Here is a 19931-nt window from a genome sequence, read left to right on the forward strand (position 1 = left end):
GACTATAAAAGAGAAACCAACCCAAAAAGTTTGGTTGATTAGTCTGTGGCATTCTTTTAAACTGTTGCTTATGGCGGTCTCTGTGAGCTTCTCAGTGACATTCAGCCATCCAGATATCCCGCCTGCAGTAGACGGAATGTGGCAATGGAACGCTGGCTGCGCGTGTCATAATAGGCTCTGAGCCTTTATATACCTGCGCACAGCAGCAGCCACCTTCAGTCTGCTGCTGGACAGCCAGCAGCAGCAGCAGCAGCAGGAGAGGTAATTAATCAGCAACCCTCCTGCTAAGGGTAGACAGCTGCTCGTTCCACCCCCCCCCCCGCCTTAATTGGTTCTCCTCCCTTCCAACGGTGTTGAGGTGGGTGGGAACAGCCGGGGGTTGAGGGTACTGTGCTAAAAGAGGTGGAGTTATGCAGATCTAAAACGCGTGGATTGCAGCAGCAGCAAGCCGAAAAGTGCAGGCATGTGAGGGATCTAGAGGTTGACAGCATGTCTTCTTAACGGGAGTCCAGGTGGCCATCTCCACAAATGGACTTTTCAGAATCCTTGGGTGGCACCGTAGTCGGAAACCAATTCTGGTTATCGCTTCTCGGCCTTTTGGCTACGATCAAGTGCTTTATTGCAGGAGATTGTGGTTGAAGGGCACTCGGGTACCCCTCTCCTTGGCCTGGCAGGATCGTCCACTTTGGTGGACTTAACCTGCTTGCTGCTATTAGGGAGAGGGCTTAGTCCCAGGGTAACGAGTTGCGATCCCCCAGCTTCCAGGTGTTTTTCGCTGCAAGAACACTGGGAGCGCAGATTGCAAGCGGCTGCAATTTGCAACCTTGTTGCGTTTTTCCATGGAGGTTGACCCTAACCTCGTGCCTCTTTATGCGAGGCTAAAAAACTCTATCCGAGTTCACTTCACGGCGGGTGGCTCGGATATGAGGAAATTAGGGTATGTAGTCCAGGACGTGCTCAGGAACCTTCTTGGCGTACAAAGGAATGAAATTCTCTCCATCCAGGATTATCCCAGAAGAGGTGACTATGACATCACATTCACCGGAGAAGGTATTTTTAGAGATGTACTAGAAAAGTTAAAAAAAGTTGAAAATAGTCCTGTTTTGAAAGGGATACAAATTGTTGAGCACGTCCTGGATGAGGTAAGACTGGTTATTGTAAAAATATTTTCGCCCTTTGTTTCTGCTCCAGAAGTAATGTCATTTCTAGCAATTTATTTTAAAAGTGTTAAATGTATTGGGAAGATATTAAACGAATATAACATATGGACATCTAAGTGGAAATTCCTTGTGAAGTGTACAAGAGATCCAAATACACCAGGTGGTATACGGCTCCCCCCTGCCCGTTTCAAAATTGGGCAAACAAATGGGGATTTCTTCTTTTCTGGGATGCCAGTATATTGCAGAAATTGTGGGCGCTATGGTCATTCAAAAGAAAACTGTCATGTATCATGTAGAAATTGTGCTAGTGAAGAACATGAGACAAAAGAATGCCCTAAGGAAAAGAAATGCAGTTTTTGCCAGACTCCAGGTCACTTTTATTTTTCTTGCCCTCACAGATTTCGGGAAGATGAGCAAAAGGGGAAGTCCAAGACGTCCGACCAAGGACCAAAAGATCAGACCACCCCTCAGGAGGAGGAACAACAACCTGGAGCCTCTGGAGATAATAAGGGCGTACCAAATAGTGAAGTGTCTCCAGAGTCTATGACAGGTAAAATACCAAATCCCAAAACCTGGCTGCAGGACCTGCGGGAGTCCAAAAGGAGGGCTGAGAAGGAGCAGAAGGGCACTACTGGTAAGGTCAAAAGGGACCGGCAAAAGGCCGACACAGAAGCCCATGCCCAGTCTGGGTCTCCTAGTGCTGAGGGCGCTGAGTGGATAAAGGTGGGTCCTAAGAAAAAGAAAAAGGGTGGTTCGGAGGAGGCAGCAGGAGGTGAACAGATGGACACTTCTCCAGAAGGGGACGTGGACGCTGGACCCTCAGGGGTTTCGGTCTCCGCTGCTACAGGTGGGGACCGGGATCTTGCTGCCTCTGAAGAGTCAGAGGCTCTGCCTTGTGCGCAACCTCCTCCTATAGGACGACCTTCTACAGGTCAAACAGGGGCGGCGGAACCCCTCGGGGACCCACCTGATGAGGAACTGCATGGCCAGCCAATGGAGACCCAGCGGGTTCTGCCAGCCAGCCCTCCGAGCTATGCCAGTGTAGCGTCGGGTTTATATAAATGTGGTAATCTTTCCTCCTCCACGGAGACTCTCGTGACGATACTATCAGATGAGGAGGGAGGCGCAAGCCCAGTGGTCTGATCAGGTTCATCGGACAGGTAAATCCGTTGCTCTTAGTTACCTAAGTAAAATTTCTACATTTTCTAATGATGGCTGAACTCAAAGGTATTTCCCTCAACGTGAGAGGCATAAAATCTAACACGAGAAGAACTGCTCTTTTTAATTTTTTTACGTGTTTTACTGCATCTGTATTTTTTCTGCAAGAATGTAATATCCCACATGAAATGTCATATCAAAAATATAAAGATGAGTGGAAGTGTGGGCCATCTGTCTGGTCCGGATCGAATGCTGCAGGATCAGCGGGTGTAGCCATACTTTTTAAAGGGAACGTTTTAATTGATTTTATTCAGGAAATTTTACCAGGTCGTATTTTATTAGTGAAAGCTTTTATTGATGGTATTAGATGGCAGTTTTTAAATTTTTATGGATCCCCAGAGAAAAATGAAAGAGCCGAAATGCTTGATCTTTTACCATTATTTATTAATAACTCTGAACCTTTTATCTTAGCAGGGGATTTTAATTGTGTTTTAAAAGGTGAAAACCGGCGCTCCAGCTCTGTAAGCAGGAACTACGATAAAACCTCAGGTATGCTACATGATATAGTCAAAGATGCTAAATTGATAGACATATATAAAGAGTGTCATAGTGACAGCCCAGAGGACGCCGGTTTCACTTGGAGCAATGCTAATTGTAGCTCTAGGATTGATTTTATTTTTGGTTCAGATAAAACAATACCTGCCAAATGTGAAGTTTTAACTAATATATTTTCAGACCATAAACTTTTATCCTTTACCATAAAAGTAAATGACAACAAAAAATGTGGTAAGAAAAGCTGGAAAATGAACGTATCCCTTTTAACCGACCCGCAGATTTTATCAGATTTTATTGAGTTTTATAGGAAATGTAGAAAAGGGAAAAAAACAAATGAGACTATGAGTGTATGGTGGGATAGAATGAAAGTAAAAATAAAAGACTTTTTTATTAAAAAGAGTATATGTAGAGCCAAAGAAAAATATGAAGAATATAGAATTTTAAATACCCGCCTACAAACATTATTTAAGCTCAGAGACAATGGGATAGATGTACAAGTTGATATTTCAAACTTAAAAGAAGAGATTTCAAAATGGCTAGAACAAAAAGGAAAAGAGATAATTTTTCGTTCTAGAGTACAACATATAGAAGAAAATGAAAAGTGTTCCAGATATTTTTTTAGGAAAAATAAAAAAGAAAAAGTGATAATTGACCATATAGATGGTGAGAATAATATAAAAAATATGCTGGGTAAAGTTGAGGTTTTTTTTTCTAATCTTTTTAATGGAAAAAATATAGATAATAAATTAATGGATGATTCGCTGCAAGGACTAACAGCTGTTTTAGATCCCGCATCCCAAGAGTTTTTATCCCAAGTTTTAACGGAACAAGAAGTGTTAAAAACTATTAAAAGTTTTAAAACTGGAAAGGTCCCTGGTCCTGATGGCATCCCAATAGAATTTTATGTATGTTTTTATGATATTTTAAAAGATGATTTGTTTTATTTGTTTACTGAGGTTTTTAATAATAAGGTTTTATTAAATTCCTGGAAGAAAGGTGAAGTCTCCCTCCTATACAAAAAAGGTGATAAATCAAAATTAGAAAACTGGAGACCAATAACACTTTTAAATTGTGACTATAAAATAATGGCTAAAATTTGTGCAAATCGTCTAAAAGAAGTCATCAGCAAAGTTATTCATTCTAATCAAGTGTGTGGGGTGCCGGGGCGCAGTATATGGGACAATCTGAATTTAGTGAAAGACTGTATTGAGGATGTGAAAGACAGAAAGGGGAAAATGGCGATTTTATCTATTGATTTTGAAAAAGCATTTGACCGTGTCTCACACTTTTATCTTTTTAAAGTTTTAGAGAAAATGGGCATACCAGAAGGGTTTTTACTATCGCTTAAAGCATTTTACAAGGATTGTACAAGTAAGATTTTAGTGAATGGTTTTAAGACACAAGAGGTATTTTTACGGTCAGGGGTGAAACAGGGATGCCCTCTGTCCCCAATACTGTTTATCTGTGCACTGGAACCAATGTTATGTGCAATACGCCAAAATAAACAGATATGCGGTGTCCCTCTGCCTGGAAGCGGTGGTTTGGAGGCCAAGGTTGTAGGCTACATGGATGACGTGGCGGTCTTGTGTACAGATGCACCATCACTTACGGCCACTCTCCATCAAGTGCAATCCTTTTGTCTAGCTTCTGGTTTTAAAATCAATTTTAATAAGTGTAACATTTTAAGTGTTGGGGGGATGATTTTACGTGATGTACCAATTAATGTCTCCGAATCCATTTCCATTTTAGGTATATCATTCACTGAAAATAATGATGGTTATAATAGTTGGGAAACTGTTACACAGAAAGTAAATACGAAAATATGTATGTGGAACATGAGGAGACTTACAATGGAGGGTAAAGTATTGGTTTTAAAGATGGTGATTTTACCTCTTTTATTGTATCTTAGCATGGTTTTCCCCCCGCCTGTTAATGTTTTAAAAAAGATAACCAAAACCTGCTTTACCTTCTTTTGGAACTCAAAAATGGAAAAGCTGAAAAGAGAAATCGTGATGAAATCAAAAGTAAAAGGTGGTAAAGATTTTCCAGATTTTAATAGGTTTCTTTTAATCCATCTGTTCGTTTACTGTTTTAATGCCCTTTTTAAGAATCACTATTGGTCCTTTTTTATGCGTTTTAATACAGGATTTTTTATGAGAAAGTTTGGATGGTATGAAGTTAATATATCTGTGCCCCATGCTTTTAATTTGTCGACGCATTATGAGATTTTAAGGAAAATAGTGTCCGATTTTAATTTAGGGACTAAGAAAATAGAGGAATTAAGAAATAGTAAGAAACTAATTAAAGAAATACGTAAAAGTGAGGAAATATGTAATGTTGACAGATATGATGATGACAAATCTATGTCTATCTGGAAAATGATTAACGTTTTTTATCTTTTTAATGAACAGAGAGATCTGGCTTGGAGTTGCATGCACCGCTGTCTTCCTTGCCGGGCATTCCAATACAGAAGAGGATTTGTGAGGTCTGCCATCTGCCCAAGAACCGGATGCCAAGACGAGGAAACGGTGGAACATCTATTATGGACATGTAATTTTGCAAAGGATTTCTGGAGAAGACTGCTCCCCCTACTGGAAAGGGTGGCAGACCTCAAGGACTTTACATATAAAACTGTGCTATACGGACTTATGGAATGCCCCACAATGGACCAGTACACAATGGCTTGGAAGACAGTGAACTGCGCCAAGTCATCTCTCTGGAAAGCGCGCAACATTGCTATTTTTAAACAAGATGTTTTATCAGTGAATGATGTTTTAAGTTTATGTTTATGTGAAATGTATACTTATTATTTAATTGACAAAAAGAAGAATGTACATATTTCCAAAAAATGGCTTGTTGACCAATGGAACCTAATTATTTAAAATCTTTGTATTTTTTTGTTTTGTAAATTTCATTTGTCTTTTAACGTTTGGTATTTGTGTAATTATGCTTGTAATTTGTTAAAGTTTTAATAAACGGTTTTATCCCTCTGCAGGGGATAGCCAAATTAAAAAAAAAAAAATCTGTTCTTATCAGTTTAATATCTGATACGTCCCCTATCTGGGGACCATATATTAAATGGATTTTTAGAACAGGGAGATCGAAAAAGAGCTTGCTCTGTCCACTCCACGCATTGACCTGGTATTGCAGTATCTCCAGGACCGGTGCACCCCTTCTTTAATGCAGTTTCTAAAATCAGAAAGAATTGAATTCAATGCTTTTTGTTCATTTGGCTTGTTTGTCGGATTTTGGGATGGACTCTTTGGCTTTGCTTTTCTTCTCCTCATTGGATTTTTCATGTTAAAAGTTGCAGAAGCCAGATGACAAGCTCATTTTGGTTCAACTTCAGCAACTGTGCATTGCATTGCCATGTAATGTAATGCAATGCTATCTATCTAGCTCTCCCTCTATACTTCCTTTTGGATAAACAGACATATTAGGCAAGCATTTTGGAGCTTTCACCTAAATAACTACAGGTGGTGAGATAAGCTGCACAATATAATTGACCTTTCAGTATATTGTTGCACACACACCATCTATTTAGCAAATGCCCTTGTTATCAACAGCAGCCTTTTAAACTCACCTGAGCTAACAGGTATGTGCGCTGGTTACTCTGCTACGCTTAAAATTTCTTTTTTGGTTTGCTACAATGCCTTTTCTGAAACGTTGTCTCCCTCTGCTGGAACACTGACTTCTTTCATTTAATGCCTGCAGACTATAAAAGAGAAACCAACCCAAAAAGTTTGGTTGATTAGTCTGTGGCATTCTTTTAAACTGTTGCTTATGGCGGTCTCTGTGAGCTTCTCAGTGACATTCAGCCATCCAGGTATCCCGCCTGCAGTAGACGGAATGTGGCAATGGAACGCTGGCTGCGCGTGTCATAATAGGCTCTGAGCCTTTATATACCTGCGCACAGCAGCAGCCACCTTCAGTCTGCTGCTGGACAGCCAGCAGCAGCAGCAGCAGCAGGAGAGGTAATTAATCAGCAACCCTCATGCTAAGGGTAGACAGCTGCTCGTTCCACCCCCCCCCCCCCGCCTTAATTGGTTCTCCTCCCTTCCAACGGTGTTGAGGCGGGTGGGAACAGCCGGGGGTTGAGGGTACTGTGCTAAAAGAGGTGGAGTTATGCAGATCTAAAACGCGTGGATTGCAGCAGCAGCAAGCCGAAAAGTGCAGGCATGTGAGGGATCTAGAGGTTGACAGCATGTCTTCTTAACGGGAGTCCAGGTGGCCATCTCCACAAATGGACTTTTCAGAATCCTTGGGTGGCACCGTAGTCGGAAACCAATTCTGGTTATCGCTTCTCGGCCTTTTGGCTAAGATCAAGTGTAGTATCTGTTCTTATCAGTTTAATATCTGATACGTCCCCTATCTGGGGACCATATATTAAATGGATTTTTAGAACAGGGAGATGGAAAAAGAGCTTACTCTGTCCACTCCACGCATTGACCTGGTATTGCAGTATCTCCAGGACCGGTGCACCCCTTCTTTAATGCAGTTTCTAAAATCAGAAAGAATTGAATTCAATGCTTTTTGTTCATTTGGCTTGTTTGTCGGATTTTGGGATGGACTCTTTGGCTTTGCTTTTCTTCTCCTCATTGGATTTTTCATGTTAAAAGTTGCAGAAGCCAGATGACAAGCTCATTTTGGTTCAACTTCAGCAACTGTGCATTGCATTGCCATGTAATGTAATGCAATGCTATCTATCTAGCTCTCCCTCTATACTTCCTTTTGGATAAACAGACATATTAGGCAAGCATTTTGGAGCTTTCACCTAAATAACTACAGGTGGTGAGATAAGCTGCACAATATAATTGACCTTTCAGTATATTGTTGCACACACACCATCTATTTAGCAAATGCCCTTGTTATCAACAGCAGCCTTTTAAACTCACCTGAGCTAACAGGTATGTGAGCTGGTTACTCTGCTGCGCTTAAAATTTCTTTTTTGGTTTGCTACAATGCCTTTTCTGAAACGTTGTCTCCCTCTGCTGGAACACTGACTTCTTTCATTTAATGCCTGCAGACTATAAAAGAGAAACCAACCCAAAAAGTTTGGTTGATTAGTCTGTGGCATTCTTTTAAACTGTTGCTTATGGCGGTCTCTGTGAGCTTCTCAGTGACATTCAGCCATCCAGGTATCCCGCCTGCAGTAGACGGAATGTGGCAATGGAACGCTGGCTGCGCGTGTCATAATAGGCTCTGAGCCTTTATATACCTGCGCACAGCAGCAGCCACCTTCAGTCTGCTGCTGGACAGCCAGCAGCAGCAGCAGCAGCAGGAGAGGTAATTAATCAGCAACCCTCCTGCTAAGGGTAGACAGCTGCTCGTTCCACCCCCCCCCCCCCCGCCTTAATTGGTTCTCCTCCCTTCCAACGGTGTTGAGGCGGGTGGGAACAGCCGGGGGTTGAGGGTACTGTGCTAAAAGAGGTGGAGTTATGCAGATCTAAAACGCGTGGATTGCAGCAGCAGCAAGCCGAAAAGTGCAGGCATGTGAGGGATCTAGAGGTTGACAGCATGTCTTCTTAACGGGAGTCCAGGTGGCCATCTCCACAAATGGACTTTTCAGAATCCTTGGTTGGCACCGTAGTCGGAAACCAATTCTGGTTATCGCTTCTCGGCCTTTTGGCTAAGATCAAGTGTAGTATCTGTTCTTATCAGTTTAATATCTGATACGTCCCCTATCTGGGGACCATATATTAAATGGATTTTTAGAACAGGGAGATGGAAAAAGAGCTTGCTCTGTCCACTCCACGCATTGACCTGGTATTGCAGTATCTCCAGGACCGGTGCACCCCTTCTTTAATGCAGTTTCTAAAATCAGAAAGAATTGAATTCAATGCTTTTTGTTCATTTGGCTTGTTTGTCGGATTATGGGATGGACTCTTTGGCTTTGCTTTTCTTCTCCTCATTGGATTTTTCATGTTAAAAGTTGCAGAAGCCAGATGACAAGCTCATTTTGGTTCAACTTCAGCAACTGTGCATTGCATTGCCATGTAATGTAATGCAATGCTATCTATCTAGCTCTCCCTCTATACTTCCTTTTGGATAAACAGACATATTAGGCAAGCATTTTGGAGCTTTCACCTAAATAACTACAGGTGGTGAGATAAGCTGCACAATATAATTGACCTTTCAGTATATTGTTGCACACACACCATCTATTTAGCAAATGCCCTTGTTATCAACAGCAGCCTTTTAAACTCACCTGAGCTAACAGGTATGTGAGCTGGTTACTTTGCTGCGCTTAAAATTTCTTTTTTGGTTTGCTACAATGCCTTTTCTGAAACATTGTCTCCCTCTGCTGGAACACTGACTTCTTTCATTTAATGCCTGCAGACTATAAAAGAGAAACCAACCCAAAAAGTTTGGTTGATTAGTCTGTGGCATTCTTTTAAACTGTTGCTTATGGCGGCCTCTGTGAGCTTCTCAGTGACATTCAGCCATCCAGGTATCCCGCCTGCAGTAGACGGAATGTGGCAATGGAACGCTGGCTGCGCGTGTCATAATAGGCTCTGAGCCTTTATATACCTGCGCACAGCAGCAGCCACCTTCAGTCTGCTGCTGGACAGCCAGCAGCAGCAGCAGCAGCAGGAGAGGTAATTAATCAGCAACCCTCCTGCTAAGGGTAGACAGCTGCTCGTTCCACCCCCCCCCCGCCTTAATTGGTTCTCCTCCCTTCCAACGGTGTTGAGGCGGGTGGGAACAGCCGGGGGTTGAGGGTACTGTGCTAAAAGAGGTGGAGTTATGCAGATCTAAAACGCGTGGATTGCAGCAGCAGCAAGCCGAAAAGTGAAGGCATGTGAGGGATCTAGAGGTTGACAGCATGTCTTCTTAACGGGAGTCCAGGTGGCCATCTCCACAAATGGACTTTTCAGAATCCTTGGGTGGCACCGTAGTCGGAAACCAATTCTGGTTATCGCTTCTCGGCCTTTTGGCTAAGATCAAGTGTAGTATCTGTTCTTATCAGTTTAATATCTGATACGTCCCCTATCTGGGGACCATATATTAAATGGATTTTTAGAACAGGGAGATGGAAAAAGAGCTTGCTCTGTCCACTCCACGCATTGACCTGGTATTGCAGTATCTCCAGGACCGGTGCACCCCTTCTTTAATGCAGTTTCTAAAATCAGAAAGAATTGAATTCAATGCTTTTTGTTCATTTGGCTTGTTTGTCGGATTTTGGGATGGACTCTTTGGCTTTGCTTTTCTTCTCCTCATTGGATTTTTCATGTTAAAAGTTGCAGAAGCCAGATGACAAGCTCATTTTGGTTCAACTTCAGCAACTGTGCATTGCATTGCCATGTAATGTAATGCAATGCTATCTATCTAGCTCTCCCTCTATACTTCCTTTTGGATAAACAGACATATTAGGCAAGCATTTTGGAGCTTTCACCTAAATAACTACAGGTGGTGAGATAAGCTGCACAATATAATTGACCTTTCAGTATATTGTTGCACACACACCATCTATTTAGCAAATGCCCTTGTTATCAACAGCAGCCTTTTAAACTCACCTGAGCTAACAGGTATGTGAGCTGGTTACTCTGCTGCGCTTAAAATTTCTTTTTTGGTTTGCTACAATGCCTTTTCTGAAACGTTGTCTCCCTCTGCTGGAACACTGACTTCTTTCATTTAATGCCTGCAGACTATAAAAGAGAAACCAACCCAAAAAGTTTGGTTGATTAGTCTGTGGCATTCTTTTAAACTGTTGCTTATGGCGGTCTCTGTGAGCTTCTCAGTGACATTCAGCCATCCAGATATCCCGCCTGCAGTAGACGGAATGTGGCAATGGAACGCTGGCTGCGCGTGTCATAATAGGCTCTGAGCCTTTATATACCTGCGCACAGCAGCAGCCACCTTCAGTCTGCTGCTGGACAGCCAGCAGCAGCAGCAGCAGCAGGAGAGGTAATTAATCAGCAACCCTCCTGCTAAGGGTAGACAGCTGCTCGTTCCACCCCCCCCCCCCGCCTTAATTGGTTCTCCTCCCTTCCAACGGTGTTGAGGTGGGTGGGAACAGCCGGGGGTTGAGGGTACTGTGCTAAAAGAGGTGGAGTTATGCAGATCTAAAACGCGTGGATTGCAGCAGCAGCAAGCCGAAAAGTGCAGGCATGTGAGGGATCTAGAGGTTGACAGCATGTCTTCTTAACGGGAGTCCAGGTGGCCATCTCCACAAATGGACTTTTCAGAATCCTTGGGTGGCACCGTAGTCGGAAACCAATTCTGGTTATCGCTTCTCGGCCTTTTGGCTACGATCAAGTGCTTTATTGCAGGAGATTGTGGTTGAAGGGCACTCGGGTACCCCTCTCCTTGGCCTGGCAGGATCGTCCACTTTGGTGGACTTAACCTGCTTGCTGCTATTAGGGAGAGGGCTTAGTCCCAGGGTAACGAGTTGCGATCCCCCAGCTTCCAGGTGTTTTTCGCTGCAAGAACACTGGGAGCGCAGATTGCAAGCGGCTGCAATTTGCAACCTTGTTGCGTTTTTCCATGGAGGTTGACCCTAACCTCGTGCCTCTTTATGCGAGGCTAAAAAACTCTATCCGAGTTCACTTCACGGCGGGTGGCTCGGATATGAGGAAATTAGGGTATGTAGTCCAGGACGTGCTCAGGAACCTTCTTGGCGTACAAAGGAATGAAATTCTCTCCATCCAGGATTATCCCAGAAGAGGTGACTATGACATCACATTCACCGGAGAAGGTATTTTTAGAGATGTACTAGAAAAGTTAAAAAAAGTTGAAAATAGTCCTGTTTTGAAAGGGATACAAATTGTTGAGCACGTCCTGGATGAGGTAAGACTGGTTATTGTAAAAATATTTTCGCCCTTTGTTTCTGCTCCAGAAGTAATGTCATTTCTAGCAATTTATTTTAAAAGTGTTAAATGTATTGGGAAGATATTAAACGAATATAACATATGGACATCTAAGTGGAAATTCCTTGTGAAGTGTACAAGAGATCCAAATACACCAGGTGGTATACGGCTCCCCCCTGCCCGTTTCAAAATTGGGCAAACAAATGGGGATTTCTTCTTTTCTGGGATGCCAGTATATTGCAGAAATTGTGGGCGCTATGGTCATTCAAAAGAAAACTGTCATGTATCATGTAGAAATTGTGCTAGTGAAGAACATGAGACAAAAGAATGCCCTAAGGAAAAGAAATGCAGTTTTTGCCAGACTCCAGGTCACTTTTATTTTTCTTGCCCTCACAGATTTCGGGAAGATGAGCAAAAGGGGAAGTCCAAGACGTCCGACCAAGGACCAAAAGATCAGACCACCCCTCAGGAGGAGGAACAACAACCTGGAGCCTCTGGAGATAATAAGGGCGTACCAAATAGTGAAGTGTCTCCAGAGTCTATGACAGGTAAAATACCAAATCCCAAAACCTGGCTGCAGGACCTGCGGGAGTCCAAAAGGAGGGCTGAGAAGGAGCAGAAGGGCACTACTGGTAAGGTCAAAAGGGACCGGCAAAAGGCCGACACAGAAGCCCATGCCCAGTCTGGGTCTCCTAGTGCTGAGGGCGCTGAGTGGATAAAGGTGGGTCCTAAGAAAAAGAAAAAGGGTGGTTCGGAGGAGGCAGCAGGAGGTGAACAGATGGACACTTCTCCAGAAGGGGACGTGGACGCTGGACCCTCAGGGGTTTCGGTCTCCGCTGCTACAGGTGGGGACCGGGATCTTGCTGCCTCTGAAGAGTCAGAGGCTCTGCCTTGTGCGCAACCTCCTCCTATAGGACGACCTTCTACAGGTCAAACAGGGGCGGCGGAACCCCTCGGGGACCCACCTGATGAGGAACTGCATGGCCAGCCAATGGAGACCCAGCGGGTTCTGCCAGCCAGCCCTCCGAGCTATGCCAGTGTAGCGTCGGGTTTATATAAATGTGGTAATCTTTCCTCCTCCACGGAGACTCTCGTGACGATACTATCAGATGAGGAGGGAGGCGCAAGCCCAGTGGTCTGATCAGGTTCATCGGACAGGTAAATCCGTTGCTCTTAGTTACCTAAGTAAAATTTCTACATTTTCTAATGATGGCTGAACTCAAAGGTATTTCCCTCAACGTGAGAGGCATAAAATCTAACACGAGAAGAACTGCTCTTTTTAATTTTTTTACGTGTTTTACTGCATCTGTATTTTTTCTGCAAGAATGTAATATCCCACATGAAATGTCATATCAAAAATATAAAGATGAGTGGAAGTGTGGGCCATCTGTCTGGTCCGGATCGAATGCTGCAGGATCAGCGGGTGTAGCCATACTTTTTAAAGGGAACGTTTTAATTGATTTTATTCAGGAAATTTTACCAGGTCGTATTTTATTAGTGAAAGCTTTTATTGATGGTATTAGATGGCAGTTTTTAAATTTTTATGGATCCCCAGAGAAAAATGAAAGAGCCGAAATGCTTGATCTTTTACCATTATTTATTAATAACTCTGAACCTTTTATCTTAGCAGGGGATTTTAATTGTGTTTTAAAAGGTGAAAACCGGCGCTCCAGCTCTGTAAGCAGGAACTACGATAAAACCTCAGGTATGCTACATGATATAGTCAAAGATGCTAAATTGATAGACATATATAAAGAGTGTCATAGTGACAGCCCAGAGGACGCCGGTTTCACTTGGAGCAATGCTAATTGTAGCTCTAGGATTGATTTTATTTTTGGTTCAGATAAAACAATACCTGCCAAATGTGAAGTTTTAACTAATATATTTTCAGACCATAAACTTTTATCCTTTACCATAAAAGTAAATGACAACAAAAAATGTGGTAAGAAAAGCTGGAAAATGAACGTATCCCTTTTAACCGACCCGCAGATTTTATCAGATTTTATTGAGTTTTATAGGAAATGTAGAAAAGGGAAAAAAACAAATGAGACTATGAGTGTATGGTGGGATAGAATGAAAGTAAAAATAAAAGACTTTTTTATTAAAAAGAGTATATGTAGAGCCAAAGAAAAATATGAAGAATATAGAATTTTAAATACCCGCCTACAAACATTATTTAAGCTCAGAGACAATGGGATAGATGTACAAGTTGATATTTCAAACTTAAAAGAAGAGATTTCAAAATGGCTAGAACAAAAAGGAAAAGAGATAATTTTTCGTTCTAGAGTACAACATATAGAAGAAAATGAAAAGTGTTCCAGATATTTTTTTAGGAAAAATAAAAAAGAAAAAGTGATAATTGACCATATAGATGGTGAGAATAATATAAAAAATATGCTGGGTAAAGTTGAGGTTTTTTTTTCTAATCTTTTTAATGGAAAAAATATAGATAATAAATTAATGGATGATTCGCTGCAAGGACTAACAGCTGTTTTAGATCCCGCATCCCAAGAGTTTTTATCCCAAGTTTTAACGGAACAAGAAGTGTTAAAAACTATTAAAAGTTTTAAAACTGGAAAGGTCCCTGGTCCTGATGGCATCCCAATAGAATTTTATGTATGTTTTTATGATATTTTAAAAGATGATTTGTTTTATTTGTTTACTGAGGTTTTTAATAATAAGGTTTTATTAAATTCCTGGAAGAAAGGTGAAGTCTCCCTCCTATACAAAAAAGGTGATAAATCAAAATTAGAAAACTGGAGACCAATAACACTTTTAAATTGTGACTATAAAATAATGGCTAAAATTTGTGCAAATCGTCTAAAAGAAGTCATCAGCAAAGTTATTCATTCTAATCAAGTGTGTGGGGTGCCGGGGCGCAGTATATGGGACAATCTGAATTTAGTGAAAGACTGTATTGAGGATGTGAAAGACAGAAAGGGGAAAATGGCGATTTTATCTATTGATTTTGAAAAAGCATTTGACCGTGTCTCACACTTTTATCTTTTTAAAGTTTTAGAGAAAATGGGCATACCAGAAGGGTTTTTACTATCGCTTAAAGCATTTTACAAGGATTGTACAAGTAAGATTTTAGTGAATGGTTTTAAGACACAAGAGGTATTTTTACGGTCAGGGGTGAAACAGGGATGCCCTCTGTCCCCAATACTGTTTATCTGTGCACTGGAACCAATGTTATGTGCAATACGCCAAAATAAACAGATATGCGGTGTCCCTCTGCCTGGAAGCGGTGGTTTGGAGGCCAAGGTTGTAGGCTACATGGATGACGTGGCGGTCTTGTGTACAGATGCACCATCACTTACGGCCACTCTCCATCAAGTGCAATCCTTTTGTCTAGCTTCTGGTTTTAAAATCAATTTTAATAAGTGTAACATTTTAAGTGTTGGGGGGATGATTTTACGTGATGTACCAATTAATGTCTCCGAATCCATTTCCATTTTAGGTATATCATTCACTGAAAATAATGATGGTTATAATAGTTGGGAAACTGTTACACAGAAAGTAAATACGAAAATATGTATGTGGAACATGAGGAGACTTACAATGGAGGGTAAAGTATTGGTTTTAAAGATGGTGATTTTACCTCTTTTATTGTATCTTAGCATGGTTTTCCCCCCGCCTGTTAATGTTTTAAAAAAGATAACCAAAACCTGCTTTACCTTCTTTTGGAACTCAAAAATGGAAAAGCTGAAAAGAGAAATCGTGATGAAATCAAAAGTAAAAGGTGGTAAAGATTTTCCAGATTTTAATAGGTTTCTTTTAATCCATCTGTTCGTTTACTGTTTTAATGCCCTTTTTAAGAATCACTATTGGTCCTTTTTTATGCGTTTTAATACAGGATTTTTTATGAGAAAGTTTGGATGGTATGAAGTTAATATATCTGTGCCCCATGCTTTTAATTTGTCGACGCATTATGAGATTTTAAGGAAAATAGTGTCCGATTTTAATTTAGGGACTAAGAAAATAGAGGAATTAAGAAATAGTAAGAAACTAATTAAAGAAATACGTAAAAGTGAGGAAATATGTAATGTTGACAGATATGATGATGACAAATCTATGTCTATCTGGAAAATGATTAACGTTTTTTATCTTTTTAATGAACAGAGAGATCTGGCTTGGAGTTGCATGCACCGCTGTCTTCCTTGCCGGGCATTCCAATACAGAAGAGGATTTGTGAGGTCTGCCATCTGCCCAAGAACCGGATGCCAAGACGAGGAAACGGTGGAACATCTATTATGGACATGTAATTTTGCAAAGGATTTCTGGAGAAGACTGCTCCCCCTACTGGAAAGGGTGGCAGACCTCAAGGACTTTACATATAAAACTGTGCTATACGGACTTATGGAATGCCCCACAATGGACCAGTACACAATGGCTTGGAAGACAGTGAACTGCGCCAAGTCATCTCTCTGGAAAGCGCGCAACATTGCTATTTTTAAACAAGATGTTTTATCAGTGAATGATGTTTTAAGTTTATGTTTATGTGAAATGTATACTTATTATTTAATTGACAAAAAGAAGAATGTACATATTTCCAAAAAATGGCTTGTTGACCAATGGAACCTAATTATTTAAAATCTTTGTATTTTTTTGTTTTGTAAATTTCATTTGTCTTTTAACGTTTGGTATTTGTGTAATTATGCTTGTAATTTGTTAAAGTTTTAATAAACGGTTTTATCCCTCTGCAGGGGATAGCCAAATTAAAAAAAAAAAAATCTGTTCTTATCAGTTTAATATCTGATACGTCCCCTATCTGGGGACCATATATTAAATGGATTTTTAGAACAGGGAGATCGAAAAAGAGCTTGCTCTGTCCACTCCACGCATTGACCTGGTATTGCAGTATCTCCAGGACCGGTGCACCCCTTCTTTAATGCAGTTTCTAAAATCAGAAAGAATTGAATTCAATGCTTTTTGTTCATTTGGCTTGTTTGTCGGATTTTGGGATGGACTCTTTGGCTTTGCTTTTCTTCTCCTCATTGGATTTTTCATGTTAAAAGTTGCAGAAGCCAGATGACAAGCTCATTTTGGTTCAACTTCAGCAACTGTGCATTGCATTGCCATGTAATGTAATGCAATGCTATCTATCTAGCTCTCCCTCTATACTTCCTTTTGGATAAACAGACATATTAGGCAAGCATTTTGGAGCTTTCACCTAAATAACTACAGGTGGTGAGATAAGCTGCACAATATAATTGACCTTTCAGTATATTGTTGCACACACACCATCTATTTAGCAAATGCCCTTGTTATCAACAGCAGCCTTTTAAACTCACCTGAGCTAACAGGTATGTGCGCTGGTTACTCTGCTACGCTTAAAATTTCTTTTTTGGTTTGCTACAATGCCTTTTCTGAAACGTTGTCTCCCTCTGCTGGAACACTGACTTCTTTCATTTAATGCCTGCAGACTATAAAAGAGAAACCAACCCAAAAAGTTTGGTTGATTAGTCTGTGGCATTCTTTTAAACTGTTGCTTATGGCGGTCTCTGTGAGCTTCTCAGTGACATTCAGCCATCCAGGTATCCCGCCTGCAGTAGACGGAATGTGGCAATGGAACGCTGGCTGCGCGTGTCATAATAGGCTCTGAGCCTTTATATACCTGCGCACAGCAGCAGCCACCTTCAGTCTGCTGCTGGACAGCCAGCAGCAGCAGCAGCAGCAGGAGAGGTAATTAATCAGCAACCCTCATGCTAAGGGTAGACAGCTGCTCGTTCCACCCCCCGCCCCCCGCCTTAATTGGTTCTCCTCCCTTCCAACGGTGTTGAGGCGGGTGGGAACAGCCGGGGGTTGAGGGTACTGTGCTAAAAGAGGTGGAGTTATGCAGATCTAAAACGCGTGGATTGCAGCAGCAGCAAGCCGAAAAGTGCAGGCATGTGAGGGATCTAGAGGTTGACAGCATGTCTTCTTAACGGGAGTCCAGGTGGCCATCTCCACAAATGGACTTTTCAGAATCCTTGGGTGGCACCGTAGTCGGAAACCAATTCTGGTTATCGCTTCTCGGCCTTTTGGATAAGATCAAGTGTAGTATCTGTTCTTATCAGTTTAATATCTGATACGTCCCCTATCTGGGGACCATATATTAAATGGATTTTTAGAACAGGGAGATGGAAAAAGAGCTTACTCTGTCCACTCCACGCATTGACCTGGTATTGCAGTATCTCCAGGACCGGTGCACCCCTTCTTTAATGCAGTTTCTAAAATCAGAAAGAATTGAATTCAATGCTTTTTGTTCATTTGGCTTGTTTGTCGGATTTTGGGATGGACTCTTTGGCTTTGCTTTTCTTCTCCTCATTGGATTTTTCATGTTAAAAGTTGCAGAAGCCAGATGACAAGCTCATTTTGGTTCAACTTCAGCAACTGTGCATTGCATTGCCATGTAATGTAATGCAATGCTATCTATCTAGCTCTCCCTCTATACTTCCTTTTGGATAAACAGACATATTAGGCAAGCATTTTGGAGCTTTCACCTAAATAACTACAGGTGGTGAGATAAGCTGCACAATATAATTGACCTTTCAGTATATTGTTGCACACACACCATCTATTTAGCAAATGCCCTTGTTATCAACAGCAGCCTTTTAAACTCACCTGAGCTAACAGGTATGTGAGCTGGTTACTCTGCTGCGCTTAAAATTTCTTTTTTGGTTTGCTACAATGCCTTTTCTGAAACGTTGTCTCCCTCTGCTGGAACACTGACTTCTTTCATTTAATGCCTGCAGACTATAAAAGAGAAACCAACCCAAAAAGTTTGGTTGATTAGTCTGTGGCATTCTTTTAAACTGTTGCTTATGGCGGTCTCTGTGAGCTTCTCAGTGACATTCAGCCATCCAGGTATCCCGCCTGCAGTAGACGGAATGTGGCAATGGAACGCTGGCTGCGCGTGTCATAATAGGCTCTGAGCCTTTATATACCTGCGCACAGCAGCAGCCACCTTCAGTCTGCTGCTGGACAGCCAGCAGCAGCAGCAGCATCAGCAGGAGAGGTAATTAATCAGCAACCCTCCTGCTAAGGGTAGACAGCTGCTCGTTCCACCACCCCCCCCCCCCCGCCTTAATTGGTTCTCCTCCCTTCCAACGGTGTTGAGGCGGGTGGGAACAGCCGGGGGTTGAGGGTACTGTGCTAAAAGAGGTGGAGTTATGCAGATCTAAAACGCGTGGATTGCAGCAGCAGCAAGCCGAAAAGTGCAGGCATGTGAGGGATCTAGAGGTTGACAGCATGTCTTCTTAACGGGAGTCCAGGTGGCCATCTCCACAAATGGACTTTTCAGAATCCTTGGGTGGCACCGTAGTCGGAAACCAATTCTGGTTATCGCTTCTCGGCCTTTTGGCTAAGATCAAGTGTAGTATCTGTTCTTATCAGTTTAATATCTGATACGTCCCCTATCTGGGGACCATATATTAAATGGATTTTTAGAACAGGGAGATGGAAAAAGAGCTTGCTCTGTCCACTCCACGCATTTACCTGGTATTGCAGTATCTCCAGGACCGGTGCACCCCTTCTTTAATGCAGTTTCTAAAATCAGAAAGAATTGAATTCAATGCTTTTTGTTCATTTGGCTTGTTTGTCGGATTTTGGGATGGACTCTTTGGCTTTGCTTTTCTTCTCCTCATTGGATTTTTCATGTTAAAAGTTGCAGAAGCCAGATGACAAGCTCATTTTGGTTCAACTTCAGCAACTGTGCATTGCATTGCCATGTAATGTAATGCAATGCTATCTATCTAGCTCTCCCTCTATACTTCCTTTTGGATAAACAGACATATTAGGCAAGCATTTTGGAGCTTTCACCTAAATAACTACAGGTGGTGAGATAAGCTGCACAATATAATTGACCTTTCAGTATATTGTTGCACACACACCATCTATTTAGCAAATGCCCTTGTTATCAACAGCAGCCTTTTAAACTCACCTGAGCTAACAGGTATGTGAGCTGGTTACTCTGCTGCGCTTAAAATTTCTTTTTTGGTTTGCTACAATGCCTTTTCTGAAACATTGTCTCCCTCTGCTGGAACACTGACTTCTTTCATTTAATGCCTGCAGACTATAAAAGAGAAACCAACCCAAAAAGTTTGGTTGATTAGTCTGTGGCATTCTTTTAAACTGTTGCTTATGGCGGTCTCTGTGAGCTTCTCAGTGACATTCAGCCATCCAGGTATCCCGCCTGCAGTAGACGGAATGTGGCAATGGAACGCTGGCTGCGCGTGTCATAATAGGCTCTGAGCCTTTATATACC

The 19931-nt window shown here is 41.8% G+C and overlaps 7 non-coding genes across 7 annotated transcripts; all 7 read left to right on the forward strand.

The window, feature by feature from the left end:
* Nucleotides 1-5856: 5856 nt before the first annotated feature.
* Nucleotides 5857-6048, forward strand: LOC141160227 (U2 spliceosomal RNA). The gene has a single exon (XR_012250179.1). It is a non-coding gene; the product is annotated as a U2 spliceosomal RNA (small nuclear RNA).
* A 1121-nt stretch (nucleotides 6049-7169) lies between these two features.
* On the forward strand, nucleotides 7170-7360 carry LOC141159962 (U2 spliceosomal RNA). The gene has a single exon (XR_012249955.1). It is a non-coding gene; the product is annotated as a U2 spliceosomal RNA (small nuclear RNA).
* Nucleotides 7361-8482: 1122 nt separating this feature from the next.
* Nucleotides 8483-8673, forward strand: LOC141158762 (U2 spliceosomal RNA). The gene has a single exon (XR_012248786.1). It is a non-coding gene; the product is annotated as a U2 spliceosomal RNA (small nuclear RNA).
* Nucleotides 8674-9791: 1118 nt separating this feature from the next.
* LOC141158763 (U2 spliceosomal RNA) lies at nucleotides 9792-9982 on the forward strand. The gene has a single exon (XR_012248787.1). It is a non-coding gene; the product is annotated as a U2 spliceosomal RNA (small nuclear RNA).
* A 6395-nt stretch (nucleotides 9983-16377) lies between these two features.
* On the forward strand, nucleotides 16378-16569 carry LOC141160228 (U2 spliceosomal RNA). The gene has a single exon (XR_012250180.1). It is a non-coding gene; the product is annotated as a U2 spliceosomal RNA (small nuclear RNA).
* Nucleotides 16570-17690: 1121 nt separating this feature from the next.
* LOC141160075 (U2 spliceosomal RNA) lies at nucleotides 17691-17881 on the forward strand. Its single transcript, XR_012250062.1, has one exon. It is a non-coding gene; the product is annotated as a U2 spliceosomal RNA (small nuclear RNA).
* Nucleotides 17882-19008: 1127 nt separating this feature from the next.
* Nucleotides 19009-19199, forward strand: LOC141159771 (U2 spliceosomal RNA). Its single transcript, XR_012249769.1, has one exon. It is a non-coding gene; the product is annotated as a U2 spliceosomal RNA (small nuclear RNA).
* Nucleotides 19200-19931: the final 732 nt, after the last annotated feature.

Source organism: Phyllobates terribilis, unplaced genomic scaffold (assembly GCF_046119375.1).
Source record: "Phyllobates terribilis strain yellow unplaced genomic scaffold, ASM4611937v1 Scaffold_8__6_contigs__length_399053987, whole genome shotgun sequence".
Classification (NCBI taxonomy): domain Eukaryota; kingdom Metazoa; phylum Chordata; class Amphibia; order Anura; family Dendrobatidae; genus Phyllobates; species Phyllobates terribilis.